Genomic DNA, 8,207 nt, shown 5'->3' with positions numbered 1-8,207 from the left:
TATTATTAGAGCCAAAGAGAATGATTGATCCAAATAAATAATTCCTGGAGACTTCAACACCCCACTTTCATTATTGAAAATATCTTCCAGACAGAAAATCAACAAAGAAACATTGGACTTAATCTGCACTATAGACCAAATGTATATCACAGATATTTATAGAATATTGAATCCAAAGGCACCAGAATACACATTCTTTTTCTCAGCATATGAATTAATCTCAAGGATAGGTGACAAAACAAGTTATTAAATCTTCAAAATAAGTAACATAATATTAAATATCTTCACTGACCACAGTGGAATAAAACTGAAAATCAGTAACAATAGCAATTTTGGTAACTATTCAAACAATGAAAGGTAAATGATATGCTTCTGAATGACAAGCAGGTCAATGAAGAAATGCAGAAAAAAATTTTAAAAATATATATTAGAACAAATATAATAAAAACACAACATACCACAATCTATGGGATAAAGCAAAAGCAGTATTAAAAGAGAAGTTTATAGCTGCAAGTGCCTTCATTGAAAAAAATGTATCTATCTACATATCTATATCTATATAGATATGTAGATATATATGTATATTATATATTCAAATGGAAAATCTAACAATGTATCCTCAAGAACTAGAAAAGCAAGAGAAAAGCCAAACTCCAAATTAGTAGAAGAAAAAAATAACAAATACCAAAGCAGAAATAAGTGAAATTGAAACAAAGAAAACAATACAGAAGATCAGTGAAACACAAAGTTGGTTTTTGAAAAGTTAAACAGAACTGACAGATCTTTAACCAGACAAAATAGGAAAAAAAAGAGAGATGTTATAAATTTTTAAATTGGCAATTTAAAAGGACACATTACTGTTGATACTATAGAATTTGAAAGGATAATTAGTGGCAAATCACAGCAACTAGAAACTCACAAATATTTAGACACATGCAACCTACCAAGATTTAACCAGGAAGAAATCTGAAACCTAAACAGACCAATTAAAAGTAAAAAGATTGAGGCCGTAATAAAACATCTCTTAATAAAGTAAAGCCCAGAGCCCAATGGCTTCACTGCTGAATTTTACCAAGCATTTAAAGAACTAATAACAATCTTACTCAAACTATTCCAAATAATAGAGGAGGAGGGAATAACTTCAAAGTCATTCTTCAATATCTTTATTAACCTGATACCAAAATCAAACTAAGACACATCAAAAAAAGAAAACTAGACTAATATCTCTAATAAATATTATTCAAAAATCCTCAAGAAAATACTAGCAAACTAACTTCAACAATATAATAGAAAGATCATTTATCATAACCTAGTGGATTTTATCTCCCAGATGCAAAAATTGTTAAATATATGCAAACCAATCAGTGTGATACATCATATCAACGGAATGAAGTATAAAAATCAAATGATAATTTCAATTGATGCTGATAAGCATGGAATAAAATTCAACATCCCTTTATGATAAAAGCTCTCAAAAAACTAGGAAGAGAAGGAAAATACCTGAACATAATAAAAGCCATATATGACAGACACTGAGTTAATACCATAATGATTGAAAGAAAAACTGAAAGCCTTTGCTCTAAGATTTGGAACACAAGATAAATAGAATAAGTGCAATATGTCTAATAACTATGATTAAATTGCAGAGATTATCAGACTGTATTTTTTTTTTTTTTGGAGGGGGGAGATGGAGTCTCGCTCTTGTTACCCAGGCTGAAGTGCAATGGCATGATCTCGGCTCACCGCAACCTCTGCCTCCTGGGTTCAAGCAATTCTCCTGCCTCAGCCTCCTGAGTAGCTGGGACTGCAGGTGTGCACCACCATGCCCAGCTAATTATTGTATTTTTAGTAGAGATGGGGTTTCACCATGTTGACCAGGATGATCTCGATCTCATGACCTTGTGATCCACCCGTCTTGGCCTCCCAAAGTGCTGGGATTATAGGCATGAGCCACTGTGCCTGGCCTATCAGACTGTATTTTTAAGAAGAATATGACCAAACTATGTTCTGTCTATAAGAAAACCACTTTTTAAAAAATCACAGAAAGGGCAAATATATGAAAAAATATTTTTACTATGCACATCATTACATAAGAGAGCTGAATAGAGCATATTAATATCAAAGAAGTAGACCTCCAAACAATGATTAATACTAGGAATAAACAGGAGAATTTCATGATAGAAATGTGAATTAATCAGCAAAATATGTCAACCCTAAGTATGCGCCTAATAAATGAATTTAGAATACATGAAGCAAAAACTGACGGAAGTAAAATGAGATATTGTCAAAGCCACATCTATAATTGGAGACTTATACACTATTCTCCCACTAGTGAATAGAATGAATGGGCATAAATTTAGTTAAACCTAAAAAAACACTTTCAACCAACTTCCTAACTGATACTTATAGAATAGTTTACAATATATATACTATTAAAGGATACATGGCATTCACTAATGTATGTCATATGTTTAGATATGAAAGAAGTCTATAAATTTAGTATTTTAATTCAATACATATCAAAACACAATGTAACAATTTTTTTGAATTTAGAGAAAGCAGAGCTTAAAATTTTTTTAATGTATGCATATATACACATCTATAAATATTTCTTTTAATTGTCTAAGTTTTCTTTCTTTCTTTCTTTTATTGTACTTTAAGTTCTGGGGCACACGTGCAGATCCTGCAGGATTGTTGCATAGGTACACACGTACTATTGTGGTTTGCTGCCTTCATCCTTCAGTCACCTACACCAGGCATTTCTCCCAATGTTATCCCTCCACAACCTCCCCACACCCTGTTGTTCCTCCCCTAGCCCCTACCCACCAAGAGACCCCAGTGTGCAATATTCCCTTCCCTGTGTCCATGTGTTCTCATTGTTCAACACCCACTTATGAATGAGAACATGTGGTGTTTGGTTGTCTGTTCTTGTGTCAGTTTGCTGACAGTTTGCTGAGAATGATGGTTTCCAGATTCATCAATGTCCCTAAAAAGGACATGACCTCATCTTTTTTATGGCTGCATAGTATTCCATGGTATATATGTGCCACATTTTTTTTATCCAGTCTATCTTTGATGGGCATTTGGGTTGGTTCCAGGTCTTTGCTATTGTAACCAGCGCTTCAATGAACATACATGTGCACGTCTTTATAATAGTATGATTTATAATCCTTTGGGTATATACCCAGTTATGGGATTGCTGGGTCAAATGGAATTTCTATTTCTAGATCCTTGAGGAATCACCACACTATCTTCCACAATAGTTGAACTAATTTACACTCCCACCAACAGTGTAAAAGTGTTCCTATTTCTCCACATTCTCTCCAGCATCTGTTGTCTCCAGATTTTTTAACTATCACAAGTCTAACTGGCGTGAGATGGTATCTCGATGTGGTTTTGATTTGAATTTATCTAATGGCCAGTGATGTTGAGCATTTTTTCACGTTTGTTGACTTCATAAATGTCTTCTTTGGAAAAGTCTCTGTTCTTATCCTCTGTCCACTTTTGGATGGGTTTGTTTTTTTCTTGTAGATCTGCTTTATTTTTTTGTAGATTCTGGATATTAGCCCTTCATCAGATGAGTAGATTGCAAACATTTTTTCCCATTCTGTTGGTTGCTGGTTCACTCTAATGATTGTTTCTTTTGTTGTGTAGGGACTCCTAAGTTTAATTAGATTCCATTTGTCTATTTTGGTTTTTGTTGCCATTGCTTTTGGTGTTTTAGTCATGAAGTCCTTGCCTATGCCTATGTCCTGAATAGTATTGCCTAGGTTTTCTTCTAGGCTTTTTATGGTGTTAGGTCTTATGTTTAAATCTTTAATCCATTTGGAGTTAATTTTAGTGTAAGGTGTAAGGAAGGGTTCCAGTTTCAGCTTCCTGGATATGGCTAGCCAGTTTTCCCAACATCATATATTAAACAGAGAATCTTTTCCCCATTGCTTATTTTTGTCAGGTTTGTCAAAGATCAGATGGTTGTAGATGTGTGTCGTTAATTCCAAGGCCTTTGTTCTGTTCCCTTGGTCTATATTTCTGTTTTGGTACCAGTACCATGCTGTTTTGATTACTGTAGCCTTATAGCGTAGTTTGAAGTCAGGTAGCGTGATGCCTCCAGCTTTGTTCTTTTTGCTTAGGACTGTCTTGGCTATGTGGGCTCTCTTTTGGTTCCATATGAAGTTTCAAGTAATATTTTCCATTTCTGTGAAGAAGGTCAATGGTAGCTTGATGGGGATAGTGTTGAATCTATAAATTACTTGGGCGATATGACCATTTTCATGATATTGATTCTTCCTAACCATGAGCATGGAATGTTTTTCCTCGGTTTGTGTCCTCTCTTATTTCCTTGAGCAGTGGTTTGTAGTTCTCCCTGAAGAGGTGTATATATATATATATATATATATATATATATATATATATATATAAAATAGAAGTGTGTTTTCTTCCCAAGATGGCAGATTGGAGGCAACGTCAGCATACCTCTGCCACTTTGAAGATAGATAGTGATTTGCACAATAAACTATTTTTCCAAGAAGTAATGCAGGAACTTAACAGAATTTTGGAGGAATCCAAAGATCCTTTAAAAGTTTCAATATCTAAGTGAGTTATTTTTGATGTTGAAGCTTTGGGGTGTTATTAAGTTGGTGGTACTTAGGCATATTGGTATGCTGGTGGACTTTTTGCTCATTAATGTGGTTCCCCTATGTTTCTTCACAGTTATAGCTGTGTTCCCTCTCAATGCTCTGAAAGTGTGGATTTCTCTCTCCGTTGAGTCCTGGACCTAGATCATGGCTTGGCACGCCTGGGATGTCCACTGAAGCTCTGGGATAATCTCAGTGTTTATGTTCCTTCCCCAACTTGGAGAGAGCAGAGGAAGAGACCTTAGTAGTGGCTGAGGCCAAGGGTCTTTTGCTTGTATCCTGGGGCTTTACCCCAGAGAAATTTGTGTTAGCTATCACTCAGTGCAATCAGCCCAGGATGGAAGGTCTGTGCTGTGGGCACAATTCAGGGGTTCCTTGTCTGGTGATGTGCAGTGAATGAGCAGTGGGGGGGGGGTGTGAGATACATAAAAGATGATCTGGCCTCCCCTGTTGGGTAGACTGCAGCTTCAAGTGGGAAGTGTGGATAATATACTTAGTCTCTTTGCTCCTTTGTTAGTCTAAGGGCAGTTCCACTACAAAGGCAGTGACACAAAGGCTTTAAGTTGCCCCTGGAGGCACTGTCCAGGGAGTCACTACAGTGCTACTGGCTCAAAACCTCAGGCAGGAAAGTGGCTGGAAGCCCAGGTCTGGAAGACCTGCCAGGTGAGGAGATGGGTACCCACATGATAATCTGGTCACTTTTCTGTAGAAATATTGCAGAATACTGGGGGCCTGCCTCAGTCCCTAGTCACCTTGAATTTTCTAGTACCTTGAGGTATCACCAGTGAAGTCTGTGAAACAGCAAAGATGGCAACCTTTCCCACCCTCTGGGATTTTCATCTTAGTGGCATACAGACCTGCTGCTGGCCTAAACATACCTATAGGTAGTGGCCGGAGACTCCACTTGGGAGGTCCCACCCAGTAGGAAGAAACAGGATTAGGGACTCACTTTAAAAAGCAGTCTGGACAAATTTTCACAGAGTGGCTGTGCTGTGCTGGAGGACCATGTTTACCCAGAGTCAGCTAAAACTCTCAAAAGCCTGAAGGTTGGAATGGTTAAGTTACCCAAACAGCAAAGATGGCAGCTTTCCCCTCTTTCAAGGAGCTCTATTCCAGTGTGGTTTCAAATCTCTGTTGGCTGGAGAACACTGTCTGGGCCTGGTTGGAGGCCCTGATTAGCTAGTTCTTCCCAGTGAGGAGGAACATGATCAGGGACCTGCTTAAAAAAGCAATCTGGCCTTGTTTTCATAGAGCAGCTGTACTGTTCTGGGGTACTGCTTCCACTCCTGGTCAGCCTGGAATCTTCAAGGCTCAAAGGCTGGAAAATCTAAGCCATCCAAATAGCAAAGATTGTGGCCCACCCCTTCCCCTGGAAGCTCCACTTAAGAAAAGTGCAATGCTGCCACTAGTGGCAGGCTGGAATTCCAAGTCTGTGGTTCCTATTCTGTGAGATGCCATAGTAGTGGGGCATGCAGACTGTCACTGCTCAGCTCTCTGGATTCATCCTTTTATTTCATTCTGCTGGACTTGCAGGTACTTTTGTCAGGAAGCCTAGAATGCTCAGGTATTTAAGGCTCCCAGGTCTCCTTGTGTGCTTGAGTAGCTGCTGTGCCAAAACTCCATGTAGCTCTGTATGTTAGACTGAATTCCCTTGTGGAGTGGGTTCATGAGGGTATCTCCTAACCCAAGGGTTGCAAAGATTCATGGGAGAAGCATGGGTTCCCAGGGTTGCACATTCATTCACTACTTCTCTGTGTGGGGATAGTTCCCCTGGTTTCATGTCGCTCCTGGGTGGACCATCATCCTGCCTTGCTTTCATCTGTTCTCCGTGGGTCAAGTTGTTTTTCTTGGTTAGTCTCAAGTGAGTACCTTGATGTTTCATTTGATGTATTAACTTGCAACTTCCATTTGTTTTGATGACAGTCATACACACTAGCTGCTTCTAGTAAGCTACATAGGCCACAACATCCCATTTATGTAAATTTTGAACAAAAAATACTGTAAATTGCTTATGAGCACATAAATATCTGGTAAACTGTAAAATCATCTATGGAAGGTATACACATCAACTTCTGAATAGTATTTACTCTAACAAGAGACAATAGAAAGCTACATAGAGGAGTTGTTTTGAAATGAAATATTACCAACTTCATTGGTAATATTTTGTTTTATGAAAGTAGATCTAGAGTAGATATGATTATATGTTATATATAAATATACATGTCTTAAATATGTTACATATGTATTCAATCTTTCTTTTTTATCTCTATTTCTTAGGAAATAAAGAATATATGTTGGTTAAAATTGTAGGCTGTGGAAGTAGACTTCAGGGGAATAAAAAACTTAGTTGCACCATTAATTATTATGTGTTCTTTGGCATTTTGTTCACTCTCTAATTCTCACTTTTCTCATTTGTAATGTCATGTGCCTCAAGGTTGATCTGAGGGTTAGACAAGTTAGTACATATAAAGAACTTATAACAGAACTCAACACATAGCAAGTACTATGTAAGTGTTGGCTGTTATTACAACTTTTAATATGTTTGAAATATTTTCTAATATACAAAGGAGAAAAGGATGACAAAAACAGATTTGCAGTCAAGTTGATCTACAGATGGTCAACTAGTTAAAATTTCAAAAATTAAGAGGCTAATCCTGGTGTGGGGCCAGAGGATCACGGAAGCATGAAGAAGGCATACAGGCTGTTCGAGATTCAAGAAGGCTTTCTAAAAGAGTTGATCACATTGCTGAGGCTTGAAAGCCATAAATCCCACCATTACCAGACGAGATTTTGATCACTGCCTTAGTGGAGGCTTGTTTCTATACTTTTCATTTACTTTAAACTCATTGATACAACATCAAAATGCAGTGGCCTGCTATTTTCTAAACAACTTTATTTGTACACCTTAAAGTCCAAAGTGACCTCTGTTACACCTTTGTCTTAAAATGTTTCATAACATGAAATGAAAGTTTGCCAATATTTCTTGGAGGAAAAAAAAGAGATAAAATACAGATATCAACACAACAACTGACAACTTGTCAGGGCAGAGGTAAAATATTGTGAAGACATTTAGTAAGGCCTCCAGCTTTTCAGGGAAAAGGGCTCAGCTGCAAACATACAAAAAAAACTTTAAAAAATAATCAAAGCAATTGTGTGAACAGAATGACATTTATTTAAACAAAGAATTACAAACAGAATCTTGAGCTGTTTGTAACGTGAGGATCTTGATCAAAATGCTTGAAGCAATAAACATTACAATGACTTCACTGGAATGAAGAACAGACAACAGTTCCGCAGAGAGAAAAAACTATAGTCCAACTGCTAACCTTATTCAATATTCCTATTGATTTCATGATTCTTATTTCTTGAATTTAAGTTTTGAAAATAAACCAAATGTAACTCAGGGATAAAAGACTACACATTGGGTACAGTGTACACTGCTCAGGTTATGGGTACACCCAGATTTCAGAAATCACCACTAAACAACTTACCCATGTAACCAAACACCACCTCTTCCCCAAAAACCTATTGAAATAATAAAGGAAGGAAGGAAGAAAAGAAGGAAGGAAGGAA

This window comes from Cebus imitator, unplaced genomic scaffold (assembly GCF_001604975.1).
Source record: "Cebus imitator isolate Cc_AM_T3 unplaced genomic scaffold, Cebus_imitator-1.0 Scaffold504, whole genome shotgun sequence".
In the NCBI taxonomy this organism is placed as follows: domain Eukaryota; kingdom Metazoa; phylum Chordata; class Mammalia; order Primates; family Cebidae; genus Cebus; species Cebus imitator.
The sequence above is the reverse complement of the archived record's forward strand: the minus strand, read 5'-3'. Positions refer to the sequence as shown.